The sequence below is a fragment of the Hemitrygon akajei genome, chromosome 3 (genome assembly GCF_048418815.1).
Source record: "Hemitrygon akajei chromosome 3, sHemAka1.3, whole genome shotgun sequence".
In the NCBI taxonomy this organism is placed as follows: Eukaryota; Metazoa; Chordata; class Chondrichthyes; order Myliobatiformes; family Dasyatidae; genus Hemitrygon; species Hemitrygon akajei.
This window is the reverse complement of record NC_133126.1, coordinates 86,729,386-86,746,037: the sequence shown is the minus strand read 5'-3', so window position 1 is coordinate 86,746,037 and position 16,652 is coordinate 86,729,386.

The window sequence follows — 16,652 nt, the reverse complement described above, 5'->3', positions numbered from 1 at the left end:
TATCCCAGAGAATAGGCGGAGCCCACCATAGCAGGGACTTTGAACCTGGGCATTTTTCCATTTATTCGCCAGGGAGGTAAGGATGGATACTAACTCAGAATTCTCACTTTTCACTGGGGGACGGGGACTAATTAGACATCCCAAATCCGACCACTCCTTCCCCTCACTCCTCAGAAACGATAGAACCCTGCCTTTGATGTCTTCGCCCCCAGCTACGGGAAGCTCGACTTGTGACTCAGGCCACTCCGCTACATTCTCCTTCTCCTGACAGTATGGACAGGCCATGGTTCTGCCTCACCTGGGGCACCGATAGAAGTGGGCAGTTCAAGCCCCGTTACAGCAGCACTAGTCTGAACTAAAACAAGGTCTGAACCTGCCATTTTATCAAATCTCTGTGCTACAACCGCAACTTTGTCAACAGTTTTAACCGTACTCAAAAATCGAATTAACAATTCATCCGGGGTACGAATATCCACCCCACTCAACACACACACATTAGTTACCAGTAACTCCATGGAAGCACACCAGCTCTCCATCCCGGCAGCATCCATACCAGCACAGACTTAGACACACAACCCACTGGTTCAGTGCTCAGGGCAATCACACAGCACCCAACGGAATCAACCCTGGAGCGATACCCCCACAATTGTAACCCTCAAGTTCGGGCGGCCTATGTTTGTAAGACAGCCTCTGGCACAGCCAAACTGAGAAATCTCGTTTGTGTGGATGCTGTGTGATGGTTACAAATCTCAGACAGTCCACTGTATGCAATTAAACGACTGAACTTTATAAATCTTAATCTGACTGTAGGGTTAGTAAAGAAAATAAAAAGGAAAAAGGCCCATTTTATGAAACACTCTAAAGTGCACGTTGGAGCTCATGGAATCGTCCATTCAACCCCCTTTGACCTCCACTGAGCGTCGCTGACCGTCGGACCCTCGATCTGAGTCCACTCCGTCCAGCGGTCTACCAACTCTTTCCATTCACGTCTTCCCTCTTCATCTCTTGCTGACAAAAGACCGTGAAGTCCCTGCTCCCAGACCCACAAGAAAAGAGAACATGCCTCTTATTGGCTAGCATACATCCAAAAGGCCCCGTTATCTCGAGTCGTAACCCAACCATTGCTGCTACAGAGAAACATTATAGAGAGGCCATTACATTAGCAGTGAAACCTTACAGCTCCTTACACTGAAAAAGTCCATAGTCCAAATCCATAAATTCAAAACCTCAGTAAAAACCTCCAACATCATCGAAAGATGACTACTCATCTTGTATTAATACACCTGAGGGCAGCACAGAGGAAGGGATAAGAAGACAGGAAACAACCAGCCTCCTATTACCCATTCTTTACCCTCACGCCAAAGCAATTTTGTACCTACTTTCCCTTCCACTCCCATTTTCCTGTGGTCCGGCTCAGATCATCTATAGATGCACAGTGGAAAGTATCCTGACTGCTTGTATTATGGCCTGGTATGGAAGCACTAATGCTGCTGAATTCAGAAGTGTACAAAATTAGAGGAGACAGCCAAGTCCATGACAGGCAAAGCCCTCCCCATCATTGAGCACATTTACAAGCGGCGCTGACACAAGGAGGCAGCATCCATCATCAAAGACCGCTCACCGTCCAGGTCATGGTCTCTCCTGACTGCTGCCATTGGGAGAAGGTACAGGAGCCTCCGGTCCCACACTATTAAGTTCAGAAACAGTTGTTACCCTACAACCATCAGGCTCCTGAGCCAAACGGGATAACTTCACTCACCTCAGCTCTGAACTGATTCTACAACCTATGGACAGACTTTCAAGGACTTTTCACTGTTGCTTATTTGCTTATTTATTGTTATTATTTGCATAGTTTGTCTTCTTTTGCACATCGGTTGCTTGTCATTCTTTGTATGTCGTTTTTCATTGACTCTATTGTATTTCTGTGTTCTATGATTTCCTGCAAGAAAATGAATCTCAATATAGTATATGGTGACATATACAGTACATACTTTAATAATATATTACCTTCAACTTTGAACTTTGTCTATTTGTTCAACCTGTACAAGGGAAGATCAAAGAACAAGCATTCAGGACTAATAGAAACTGTCGATCAAAGACAAATTGTGCTTTCAGGGCGACCTTTCAGGTGAAAAGCTGTCAATCAACACCAATGTCAAAATTATTCACGTCATGACACAAATTAAAGTAACTACTGATCACTCTGCCTGAGACCTGTCACATTGAGGTCACGCCTTGATGAAGCTGATGACTGAGTGAAGTTGAAAGCTTGGAGCTCCAGCACAATTTTGTAGGAATGTTAATACATGTCAAATCCAGCAGTTCCAAGTCATGCACACATCCTCAATAAATTAACTTCATTGTAGAATATAAATGTCCCTTCGAACATTGTGCTATTTGAATGGGTATGAGTCAAAGTTGTCAGGAGACATGCACAAGTGCTATTGTGGTGTAACGGGTCGTGTTGCTGTCTCATTACTCCAGCCATCTGGGTGTGATTGTGACTTCTGCTGCTCTCTGTGTGGCATTTCAACATTCATTCTCTGTGTAACCACATAATTTTCTTCAGTGCTCTGGTTTCCTTCATGCTTTCATCATGGTCTAGTACCACATTTTGAATATGCAGAAATTCAAGAAATTACATTACAGAAAACAGACACATCCCTCCCTCAACTTCGGTGGTACCTACATGAGGCACTGCCTCAAGAAAGCAGTATCTAACATCAACAATCCACAATATCCAGTCGATTCCATCTTCTCACAGCTACTATCATGCAGGAGGTACAGAAGCCTGCAGTCCCACATGCCAGGTTCACAAACAACTAGTTCCCTCCGACCATTCACTTTTTGAACTAAATGACACAACCCTAATTATTATCTCACTACAGCAACATTTTGAACACTTTACACTACAATTCACTTGTTTTTGTTCTAATTGTGTTCTTTCCTGTAACAATTGTGTAGCATTTCTGTATAATTCATGTTTTTCTTGTGAATTCTGTTTATATGATACTATGTGCCTGTGATGATGAGGCAAGTAGGTTTTCATTGCACCTGTGCATACATGTGCTTGTGTGCATGACAATAAAGTAGTATTTGACTATGAATTTAATGTTCCAAAGACATGTTGGTTAATTATTCCCTGTAAATTAACCTGAGTATAAGTTTGTGGTGGGAGGATTAAATGGGAATTGGGCATGTGAAAGAAAATAAACGATGGAAATACATACAGAAATAGGACTGAGGACATTGCTGTAAGAGCCAGCATTAACTCAGTGGGCTGAATAGCCTTCACCAATAGTAGAAGGAAAAAAGAGAAATATATAATAGTCCTTTGCAATGTCTTGATTAGTGACTCAATGATAAACATAAAAAAAAGTGGTTTATTTGAAAAGGCTAGACACTTAAATTATGTAGATGTGGAACGTAAAAGCAAACTTGCAGAATCTGGAAGCCTGAAAATTAAAATAGAAACAGAAAATGCCATTTTTCGCAGAGAGAGAAACAGAGTTAATACTTCAGAACAATGACCTTTCTTCGGAATGTTATGAGTGATGGACAGACCTGATGGAAATGGGGTGCAGAGTTAACCATTCCCCAACCCTCCCCCCTCCTGAGAACTATGAACTATTGCTGTTGCTATGCTGCTAATGAGAGAAAGAGATGAAGCACAGAGGCAGGAACATCTGCTACAGATAAGAGGGAGAGAGGGACTGTTGTTTTATTGTATTTTGACTCTTCCTGGATTATTTACCTTTCACTACAAGGACTTTACTTTGCTCGTTAACATTCCTCAGGAGACAGCAGGAGTGACCTGATTTGATGGACACAGTCATTTAGAGTTGATGGATGGATGGATGAGACCCCGTTAGTAGGGATAAAAGACAGGTCTGGGGAGACACCCCTCAGACACACCAGTGGACACTGACTGAGTGTTGTGAACCCACAAGAAAGGTGGGGGGCTTCGAGGACCGAACCAGGAGATCGGTCAATAAAGCTCACCGTGAGACGGCAGGGCCGGTGGGGACTTGTGTGTGTGTGTCCACTCATGCCAGAGTGACGAGTCCACCACAGAAGAATGTTCTAACTGAAGAACAGATGGGTCATAGCTGAATGACCACAACGATACGACGGAATAAGAAAGCAACAGAAGGTTTGCCTGCTGCAGCTGTTACATCTTGCTTGCTCTCTCTTTCTCTCTCCAACGATTACAACACAACAACCATAACTACCTCAGCATGCATGAACTGAACTTTATACTTTTCTATGACAATTCATTTACCCCTAGACATCGATAGAGCTTGTTTATTATTGCTTATTATTAATCCTACACTTTTAGGCTTATTACTGCTAACTTGTTTTATATGTATATTTGCATTTTTGATACTGTATCATGTAGTTTACTAATAAACATCTTTAGTTTTGGTACCACCAGACTCCAACGGATACTTCTATCTTTGCTGGTCTGACACCCAGTTACGGCGTATGTCACAAATTGGGGGCTCATCCGGGATTTGATTACCAAATTGGGGGGCCAGTGAATTGGGATAGAAGTCCCTTATCTGATCTGGTTGTGTGGATAGCCAGACGGGAAACCAGCAGAGATGGAAATTGACAAATTTTTTAAAGACCCGACTTCAGGGGCATTAGAGGATGCCAAGAAGGTGGAATTGGTGAGCGTTTCAAAATGATTAAATCTCTCGGCGGTGAAATCAACTATGAGAAAGTTGGACATACAGAGAGCAATAGCTGTGCATTATGTATCCAAGGGTGTGTTCCCATCGGATGTATTAGACCTGTTCCCTGAGAGGAAACCAGCCGAGGGTGAGGTTCAGTTACAGATAGAAAAATTAAGGTTGGCTGAGGAGGAAAAGAAGAGGGAGCATAAGCTCCGGATAAAGGAGATGGAGGCTGAAAGGTGGACAGAGGAGGTTGAAAGGGAGCAGGAAGAAGCTGATAGGCAGAGAGAGGAAAGAGAGAAAGAGAGGCAGCATGAGCTGGAAATGGAGAGGTTAAAGGCATCACAGGGAAGAGACCGGGCAGCAGACCCAAATGAAGGGTTCAAGATTGGTCAGGAGATCCAGTTGGTACCTCCATTCGAGGAGATGGATGTCAATAAGTACTTCCTTCATTTTGAGAAAGTGGCTGTGAATCAGAACTGGCCTAAGGGGAAATGGGCTGTTCTGTTACAGAGCGTACTTAGGGGGAAGGCTCAGCAAGCGTATTCGGCATTGTCCATGGATGAGTCTAAGAATTATGATGAAGTAAAAAGGGCTATATTGAGGAGTTACGAGTTGGTTCCAGAGGCGTACTGGCAGAAGTTCCGGAACTTGAGAAAGTCGTGGAACCACACGTATTTAGAGTTTGCCCATGAGATGCAAATGTATTGTGAGTGTTGGTACGCCTCAAAAGGGGTCGTTGGAGATTATGATAAACTGTTACAGTTAATACTGATGGAGCAATTCAAAGGTTGTATCCCTGAAGGTATGAAGACGTACTTGGACGAGAAGGAGACAGAGACTCTGTCTGCGACTGTCAAGTTAGCAGACGAGTATGCCTTAACCCACAAGACAAAGTTTTCCTCAAATAAGAACTACCAGAGAGGCAGTAGGGACGGCAGAGAAAGCCCACTGGCTAAGGCAGAGAATAAGCCGGGTACTAGTGGAAAAGGCCGGGAGGAGGAAAAGCAGGCTGGCAGGAAGGTTCCCAACTTTACGTGTTATAATTGTGGGAAAGCGGACCACATAGCATCTAAGTGCTTTGCTCCGAAGAAGGAGACAGGAAAAGGGAAAACAGCAATCCTGACTGGTTGCATTGAGCCAGTCAACAGGTCAATGAGGAAGGCGAAGTTAGATAGAGCACAAGAGGGGCGTGAGAAGTTTATCTCGGAAGGGACTGTGTCTGTGAAGGAGGGTGAAACCCCAGTTCCAGTGCGGATCTGGAGAGATACTGGGGCTGGTCAGTCATTGATTCTAAGGAAGGTGTTAGACTTCAGTCCTGAGACTGAGACTGGGGAGGTTGTGTTAAGAGGTATCAGAAAAGGGACTGAGGCCGTACCTTTGCACAGGATATTTCTGAAATGTGACCTGGTATCTGGACCAGTCGAAATAGGGGTGCGGTCGAAACTACTGATGGACGGCGTGGACGTCCTACTTGGTAACGATCTGGCAGGTGGTGATGTGTATTCAGCAGTGAAATTAACAAGTAAGCCTGTAAGTGCTGAGGACCCATCCATAGATTCCAAGATTTATCCCACATGCGCAATAACTCACAGCATGTCTAGAAAGGCGGCTGAGACAGGAACCCGTTTAAATGAGCCCAGTGTTGATTTAGCGGAGATGTTTTTACCGACCTTGTATAAAAAGGGGTTGCTGGATGAGGAGGAAAAGGATAGTGGGGTGAAGGAGAGTAAAAGAGAGGAGGTGGATCTACCATTAGCAAGGAGGGAATTTATAAAGGAGCAGAGACGTGATGAGGAGTTTGTGGCATTGAGAGAGTCAGCTCTTTCTGATGTAGAAATTGATAAGGAACTAGAGGGCTACTACCTGAAGGAGGGAGTGTTAATGAGAAAGTGGAGGCCAACCACGGTGCCAGTCGATGAGGACTGGGTGGTGGTACACCAGGTGGTGGTTCCGAAGGTTTATCGGAACAAGATTTTGAACCTGGTTCACAAGATACCCCTAGGTGGACACTTAGGAGTAAGGAAGACAGTAGATAGAGCTATGAAAGATTTTTATTGGCCAAATATGAGGAAGGATATCATCGAGTATTGTAAAAGGTGCCACACTTGTCAGGTGGTAGCAAAGCCAAATCAGGTTATTCCTAAGGCGCCCCTTAGACCGATACCCGCCCTTGAGGAGCCTTTTTCCCGAATCATTATGGATTTTGTGGGTCCTTTGCCTAGAATTGCGAGTGGGCGGCAGTACGTGATGACCATGATGTGTGCTGCTACTAGATTTCCGGAGGCTGTGCCCCTGGGGAACATTAGGACTCCTACGGTGGTAAAGGCACTCATTAAATTTTTCACCACGATAGAGTTACCTAGAGAGATACAGTCAGATCAGGGGAGTACCTTTATGTCCCGTGCTTTTCAGCAAATGTTGACTCAGATGGGAGTTAAATAAATTCTAGCCTCTGCATACCACCTGGAATCTCAAGGAGCATTGGAAAGTCATTCCACGTGACTTTAAAGACCATGATTAAAACTTATTGCCAGGAAAATACTCGAGACTGGGATGATGCATTACCACTTCTGTTATTTGCAGTGAGGGACACGGTTCAGGAATCTCTGGGGTTCAGTCCATTTGAGTTCATTTTTGGTCATAGGCCCAGAGGACCCTTAACCTTACTCAAAGAGAAACGGTCTAGTCTGAACGTGCAAGTCAATGTGATAGACTATGTTTTGAAGTTCCGTGAAAGGCTCCACAAAGTTTGCGACCTTGCAAGGCAAAATCTTAAAGACTCCCAGACTAAGATGAAACAATGGTATGATAAACGAGCCCAAGAGCAAGAATTCCAAGTGGGCGACAAGGTTTTGGTCCTGTTTCCTGTAGTTACCAACTCCCTACAGGCAAGATTTCAAGGGCCGTACAAAGAGATCAAGAAAATAGACTGTCTGAATTATGTGATCGAAACTCCTGATAGACGAAAGCCAAGCCAGTTGGTTCATGTTAACATGCTAAAGGGTTATCATGATGCGACCCCCACGCCGGTCGATGCTGTCAGGAAAACTGATGAAGCAGGAAGGATTGATAAGGAGGGGCCCGAACGTTTTGAAAAGATAAACTTAGTACCCACCAGATTAGAGAACTCTGTTAGTTTGGCCAACTTTGCTGATAAAGTCAGTCATTTGGAGCCTGGACAAAGAGAGCAGCTGACAAAGCTAATTAACCGGCATGCAGATTTATGTCCAGATGTTCCAAGGAGGTGCAAAGAAACAGTGCATGATGTTATTGTTACCTCAGCCAGCCTATTAAACAATCCCCTTATCGGATGAATTTGGAAAAGAGCAAGCTAGTGGAAAAAGAAATTGAGCATATGCTAGCTGCTGGTATTATTCGTGAATCTTCGTCTGCATGGGCATCTCCATGCGTGGTTGTACCGAAGCCTGACGGTAGTATAAGATTCTCAACAGATTACCGAAAGGTGAATGCCATTACGCAAACAGATGCTTACCCTATCCCCAGGGTGGATGATTGTATTGATAAAGTGGGTAAAGCTAGATATATCCCCAAGATTGACTTAGTCAAAGGATACTGGTGTGTTCCTTTAACTGAAAGGGCTCGAGAAATTTCAGCATTTGTCACACCATCAGGGTTCTATGAATATAATGTTTTGCCGTTTGGAATGAAAAATGCTCCAGGGATATTTCAGAGAATGATTGACGCAGTTATTAAAGGGTTAATAAACACAAAGGCTTACATTGACGATGTAGTGGTCTGGAGTGATACATGGGATGAGCACATTGAGGCTGTGGAGAAACTGTTTAAACGAATGTCTGCAGCCAATCTCACAGTAAACCTCGCAAAGAGTGAATTCGGCCACGCCACCATCACGTACCTGGGGTATGTGGTATGTGGTTGGCTCCTGTGCAGGCTAAAGTACAGGCTATTTCTGAGGTTCTTGTCCCCACAAATAAGAGAGCACTGAGAAGGTTTTTGGGAATGGTGGTGTACTATCGGAAATTTTGTAAGAACTTTGCGGATATTGTGCTCCTGCTTACAAAGCTTTTGCAGAAGGATGAAAAGTTTGAGTGGAACAATCCTTGCCAGGAAGCCTTTGAAAAGTTGAAAACCGTACTGTGCTACCACCCTGTGTTAAAAGCACCTGACTTTTTGAAACCTTTCTCCCTGGCAACCGACGTAAGTGATGAGGCTGCAGGGGCAGTCCTATTGCAGAAAGCTGGGGATGAATTGGAACACCCAGTGGCGTATTTCTCTCGAAAGTTCAATGTGCATCAGAAAAATTACTCCACTGTGGAGAAAGAATTGCTGGCACTTATCCTGGCGATACAGCATTTTGAGGTCTACATTTGTTCAGCACAGAGACCACTAATTGTTTATACTGATCACAGCCCCTTGGTATTTTTGGCTAACATGAAGAATAAAAATAGGCGGTTATTAAGTTGGAGTCTGTTGTTACAGAAATTCAATATTAAAATACATGTAAAGGGGAGTGATAATGCAATTGCTGATTGTTTATCCAGATGTTAATTTGAACATATATCTGTATTATTCTTGTAGTTAAGACCACTTCTGTATTCTGTTAAACTCTGTAATTCTGTAATATGCTTTATTAGTTAATTTTCACCCTGGTGAAAATTCCTGGAAGGATGGGGGTGTTATGAGTGATGAACAGACCTGATGGAAATGGGATGCAGAGTTAACCATTCCCCAACCCCCCCCCCCCCCCCCGCGAGAACTATGAACTATTGCTGTTGCTATGCTGCTAATGAGAGAAAGAGATGAAGCACAGAGGCAGGAATATCTGCTACAGATAAGAGGGAGAGAGGGACTGTTGTTTTATTGTATTTTGACTCTTCCTGGATTATTTACCTTTCACTACAAGGACTTTACTTTGCTCGTTAACATTCCTCAGGAGACAGCAGGAGTGACCTGATTTGATGGACACAGTCATTCAGAGTTGATGGATGGATGGATGAGACCCCGTTAGTAGGGATAAAAGACAGGTCTGGGGAGACACCCCTCAGACACACCAGTGGACACTGACTGAGTGTTGTGAACCCACAAGAAAGGTGGGGGCTTCGAGGACCGAACCAGGAGATCGGTCAATAAAGCTCACCGTGAGACGGCAGGGCCGGTGGGGACTTGTGTGTGTGTCCACTCATGCCAGAGTGACGAGTCCACCACAGAAGAATGTTCTAACTGAAGAACAGATGGGTCATAGCTGAATGACCACAACGATATGACGGAATAAGAAAGCAACAGAAGGTTTGCCTGCTGCAGCTGTTACATCTTGCTCTCTCTCTCTCTCCAACGATTACAACACAACAACCATAACTACCCCAGCATGCATGAACTGAACTGTATACTTTTCTATGACAATTCATTTACCCCTAGACATCAATAAAGCTTGTTTATTATTGCTTATTATTATTCCTACACTCTTAGGCCTATTACTGCTAACTTGTTTTATATGTATATTTGCATTTTTGATACTGTATCGTGTAATTTACTAATAAACACCTTTAGTTTTGGTACCACCAGACTCCAATGGATACTTCTATCTTTGCTGGTCTGACACCCAGTTACGGGGTCCGTAACAGGAAGTGGGCACAGTTGTAACAAGCTTGAAGCTGCAAAGGAAGAGAGAAGGTCAGCTCAAGCCAGATGGAAAGTCAGTGATCATGCCTGGGGGACCAGGAGAGATTTAGTGGTTGCAGTGACGCTGGCTGAGAAAAGCTAAGGCTAGTGAAGAACAAAGGAATATTTCTGGAATAGTATAAATAGGAGACAAATATCTGAAACTACCAGGAGAGGAGGAAGGAGAGATAAACGATAAATGATAGGATGTAAGTTATAAGACTAGAATAGTTGGTTTTCTGAAACCGTTGCTTTCAATGGCGAATCCTGAAGGTGATAAGTGCCTTGGCAAGGAACAGGCAATTGGAACCTCAGGGTTGACTGAAGAAGGTAAAGGAAGGATTCACTTGTGTTCTGATTACAGTGCTCACAATGTGATCTCAACACTGGGGAAATCAATTGGAAAATGGGTGATGACTTCACAAAGGATCTCTATTTTCTACTCTGTTGCTGCTGTTTCACTTGAAGTACATCATGTCCCTAGATAGGTGCACACTGTGCATATGATTCCTGATAATCTTAGCTTTCTGTATTGACCGCTGACAGATTTTTTCAATATTTGGTCTCTCATTGGGAACTTCTCCAAGATTTTTTGGAAGCACCTGACATAGAATGTTCTGGCATCTTTGAAAAACTGCTTTGTCTTGTAAGGGGGGACCTCTTGTGCTTCCTTGCTTAACAACTGCCTCCTTGACAGGTACCCAGTAAAAAGCTCTTCATCAGGGCAGTGAATTTCAGGGTTGCTCACACCTATCTCCTGAATGTTCTGTTCTCTCAATACCTTTGGCTTAATAAATCTGCTTGCTATGTCATGCAGGAGCTCTTCTACACTCTGATCCAACTTGAAGAGGATAGGTGCCTTGTTTTGAAAAATCAAATTGAATTTGTCAAAACATTGTGTGACATTATGGAGAAAGCAGGTGTATATTTTCATTTGGGGGTCTTTCAGCCTCTTCTAAATATGAGATGATTCTCACTCTTTGACTCAAAATATGAAATAAAGGCAGGCCATTGGTGGAGCAGATGGTCCAAACCTTATTATATTATATTATATTATTATATTATCATGGAGCCATGTCTTATTCTATTACAACTTTAAGCAAGTCTACAGGAAGTTTGGCCTCATCACGTAGGACATCAATAGAGTAGCTCCTTAGCAGCTAGCCAGCTAGTTTAAATAACGTTAGCTATGCTAATGAACGAATGACACCTGTTAAACTCACCTCAACATGTCTTTTACGGTCATTTAACCCACCATGGGCAATAGAAAAGTCACTGTTACAAACAGTGCAGCGAGCAACACTGTCATTATTTTTGACCCCTATTAGACAGGGGTACACTTTAGTGTAGTCTGGGGTGAAGTACATTTTATATTTTCTTTTTTTGGAACACTCTGCCATGGCACTGCAAGACACTAAACTGAACTGATGGGTAATGAAAGAGAGAGAAACGTCGACTGTAAAGCCCGCCCACAGAGAAAACTGATAGGTCTACTTAGCATGAAGAGAGACCAATCAGGATGCTTTCTCTGTCACTCTTTCACTACATCCATCACTCGCTCTCTCTGTCTCTTTCTCTCTTTCTCTCTCTCTCTCTCTCTCTCACTCGCTTGCTCTCAAAAAAAAATAATTTCTGGGATATTTTATATAACGTGTGGGCATCAGGGAGTTACTATCAGTATGCGGGAGACTCCCGGAACTTCTGGAAGAGGTAGGATGTCTGATATTGCCACCATATCCACAATATTCCCCAGTTTGGGTGGTTCCCTGTAGTGTTCTCTGAACCTCTGCTTCAGAGCCATGTCGTACTTGGGGGTGGGGGGGGGGGGAATAAATCCATTGGAATGCTCCAAAGGTTACAGAGTTTTGGATATGATTGTGTTATGTTTAATTCCATCCTTTATGCAGCTGCATCAAACCTTGCATGCAAAATGAATGTCCTTTCACCCCCTCCTCCTCTCAAATGTTAGCGTGCCACTTTCAATTAATTTTTATGGGAAAACATAAACAAAATTAAAAATTAAAAAGCTTTCCAAGGTGCAGGTAGTTAATCATTCTGTGCCTAGTAGACAATAAGGACTGGTTCAACGAGCTGAAACTTTAAATTTTAAGGGTAATGTCATGACTATATTGATCAGCTACTTCCTGTGGCCCCTGATTATTTGCAGCCATTTTAATTATGGGTCCTGGCCTCAGACATTAGAAAGACCCTTGGATATTTCCAGCTATCTGTATTACAAGTCAAAATTCATGTACAACTTGAGGTTCCCAGTTCAAAAACCCAGGACAATACACTTATGATTCCCTCCATTAGGGATTGGATACTAAAAAGTTACCACTCAGCCATGGTCAATGACTTACACCTTTAAGAGCAAAATCTCCTGAAACAACAGACACTCCAAGGGACAAGAGAAGATAGAGATTGTGTTTTGGAAGGGGCTTTGTTGGGCATTATGCCTGTGTTGTCGGATAATACTGATAATAATGATGTAAAAGGGGGCATTTTATTAATTTAAAAGCTCTAGATCAATATAACTTGTGTTTTCTTGTTAAAATGTTTCACTTATATTGCAGTGCTTGTCTGCAGATAAGGCTGGCAGAGACAGATTGACATTTTAATATTGAAATCTATGATCAGCCTCGAGGCTCCAAACTTCTGTGATTTATGTATTTGTAATCAGGAATGTGCGGCTCAATGACTTATCTGAGTATAACTCATCAGACTTTGGCTAAATGCCACAATTTGCATAATGACATTTTATTTTTATGTCTATGGTCAGTGTGATAGAAGCTAAGGCCATGAATGTGGTATATATAACCTTAAAGAGTTCAACGCTCTTAATTTTGTGTTTCACATTTAGGTTTAAATGCTTCAGCCTCTCTTCTTGTCTTGGTATGTGGTTAAACGACTGAACCAATATTCAAGGATGGGGACCACTGATCCTGAAACCTGAGTTTGAATCCCAGGTTGCCGAGAGAATTCAAGGTAATAAAGCAAATCTGGAATAAAAAGGAGGCATCAGTTGTGGTGTCACTGTGATGAAACTATTGAGGTGTCAGAAAAGCCTGTATGGAGTACTGATGTTTTTTGGGGAAGTAAATGTGTCATTTTCTAATCAGAAGACCATAAGACCAAGGAGCAGAATTAGGCCATTTGTCCCATCAAGATTCCTCTGCCATTCCATCATGACTGACTTATTATCCCTGTCAGCCCCGTTCTCCTGCCTTCTCCCTCTAACCTTTGATGCCCTAACTAATCAAGAGCCTATCAACTTCTGCCTTAAATATACCTAATAACTTGGCCTGCACAGCTGGTTGTGGCAAAGAGTTCCACAGATTCACCTCACTCCCGTGAAAGAAATTTTTCTTTATTTCTGGTTCTAAATGGACGTCCTGCAATTTTGATGTTCTACCCTCTGGTCCTAGAATCTCCCACGATATGAATCATACTCTCCATATCCACTCTATCCAGACATTTCAGTTTTCGATAGGTTTCAATTAGGTTAACCTTTAGGGAATCCTGCACAAGGACTCCCAATTCACCACGTTAAAGGCCTTCTGAAAATCCAAATAAACAACATCCACTGACTCTACTTTGTCTATTCTCCCTGTTATTTCCTCAAAGAATTCCAACAGATTTGTTAGGCAAGATTTCCTCTTTAGAAAATCATGCTGACTTTGGCCTATTTTATCATGGGCCTCTATGTACCCTGAAACCTCTTCCTTAATTAAAAACTCCAGTATCTTTCTAACAACTGAAGTCAGGCTAACTGGCCTATAATTTTGTGGGCTTTTTTCAGCCTCCCTCCAATATTAAAGAATGGAGTAACATTTGCAATATTCCTGTACTCAGGAAACATTCAAGAATATAGTGAATCTTGAAAGATCATTACTAATTCCTCCACAATCTCTTTCAAAACCCTGGTGTGTCATCCATCTGGTCCAGGAGATCTATCTACCTTCAGAGTTTTCAACTTCTCAAGCACTTCCTACCTGTTGACACTTTTGCCTTTCTGGTATTCTGCTAGCGTCTCCCACAGTGAAGACTGACACAAAATACTTAAGTTCGTCCACTATTTTTAGTTCCCCATTTCTACCTCTGCAGCATCATTTTCCAGCAGTCTGATATCCATCCTTATCTCTCTTTTATTCCTCATATGTCTGAAAAAAACAACCTTTTGTATCCTCTTTTATATTATTGGTTAGCTTACCTTCATATTTCATCTTTTCTCTCCTTATGGCTTCTTTAGTTGCTATCCTACCATCCTCATAGGTGGAGTTGCAATCTGCCATTTGAGAAACAGTCAGGAATGGGATTGATCTGTAAACTGGCATGGACTCCAGTGATGGAGATTGTCAAAAGTGCAATGTGAATATTGAAGGAAGCACAGCAAGGTGAGTTATAATTTCCAGAGTTTGGAAGAATGAGAAGAAACCCCATTGAAATATTTCTGAGGAGCATGGTTAAAGCAAGGGTGCGGTGTAGAACTAAGGACCTCAATCTCAGGTTAGGAGGTCAGCCCTTCAGACTACGATGAGGAGAAACATTGACATTCAGCGAGACTGTGAATATGTGGGGTTAGTGTGTCCTGCTATTCCATTTCACTGCCATGGACAAAGCTCCTTGCCCCCACGTTCAATCAACCAATTTGAAGTTTTCTCATCATACATGTTACCCAACAATCACTGCATTCAAACTACTAGCAACCTTTGTAAGTGATGGCACGTTTGAACTAATTTTCAGTATTTATCTTCATATCTATACCTTTGTTGGTAGTTCTACTACTCATATTTACTGGAGATCCCCAAGATTGGCCTACCATGAGCAGAATTTATGCATAATTATGTGTGAAAAACTGAACCTCAAGACCAATGAGATCACTACATCAATGGCCAGATGCCGATAACATCTTTCCCCCAAGGACTACTGGAGCTAGATGATAAATGGAGGCAGGCATTAGAATGAAACCTTGATACATCCTTGAATCACAAATGGAAAGAAGTCCACTGCGTTTCAGTGAGTGTGGGACCTTTTTATTCACATTCTTTTGCTCCACCAGCACCTACAGCCAACACAGATACTGAAAGTCCTGTTTACTTCAATTCCACAGGCAGCAGCCTGCTTTGTGCCTCAAATCCTGTCCTGAGTACCCTGCAGAGTGCTAATGAATCATTATGAAGTGCCATCATTGTTATGATCTAAGCGAACTGGGGATTTGGTTTTGCGCTCAGCAAGGTTTCACACTTAACAGCCGGATGAACGATCAGATAATCTGTCTTGCATGCTCCACAGAGAGACGGTGCCCAAGACTGGGGCAACACCACTCAAAAATAGATGCCATGAAGAGCTTAGCAACCACTGGAGACATCAAACCAACAGCTCGCTCAAAGAATCAAACGCTTCTGAACTCCCTCAATATTGCATTGAACTGGAGTGGTTAAATTCGCAGGTGCTTTCAACAGGAATGATATACATTAAAATAAAACTGTATAATTGGAAAACAGTCATGAAATTAAAGAGGCAAATCAGAGTGGGGCAGATACACTGAAGGACAGGACCTGACTGATGCTTTAAAACAGTGACATATAAGGCATTAATATAGCTAAGAGGAGCCATCAGATCCTGCTTTAATGTTCAGATGATATGAATTACAAGATTGAAACTTCTGAAACCTATTAAAACTGTGCCATGCTTTCAATCATTCCCATTTATTGTTTCGTTAATCTGCACTTGTGCATCTCCAAATGACCATTGACATAACTATTTGTAATGAGGCCTTCCACTTCCCCTTTCAGCTGAGCTAAAATACACTTGCAAAGTGATTGGTGATATTATAATTCACCTCAAATTGTACAGTAACTTCCCCACTTTCCTGACAAATGGAACTTACAATTTAATTTCTGTCTTCAGCTTCACATTCCCAGGATACCTGCATCCATCTATGTCATTCTTCACAAGACAACACTCCATTCAGTTAGTGCCAAGCATGCGAAGGAGAAATGTTGATCAATTCACAATAAGTAAAGTTTCAGTAACCTGCAATCAATGCAAATCTTTGGCAAAATGAAAGGACAATTCAGAATCACGGTCAGTGTTAGGGAAAAACAGCACAATAATCCAAGGGAGAGGTTGATAAAGAGGTTATTATGGGTGTCCATTCTACTTAATTAAAATAAGTGAGAAACATTAATTTAAAAGTCATACTTCAGAGTGATTCACCTTTCACCTTGAAACAGGTCAATTGACAATACATTAGATCAGGAATAGGTCAATTAACAATCATGATCCTATGTTACTTTCTTCTGTCACTTCCATGGTTCATTATTTTCC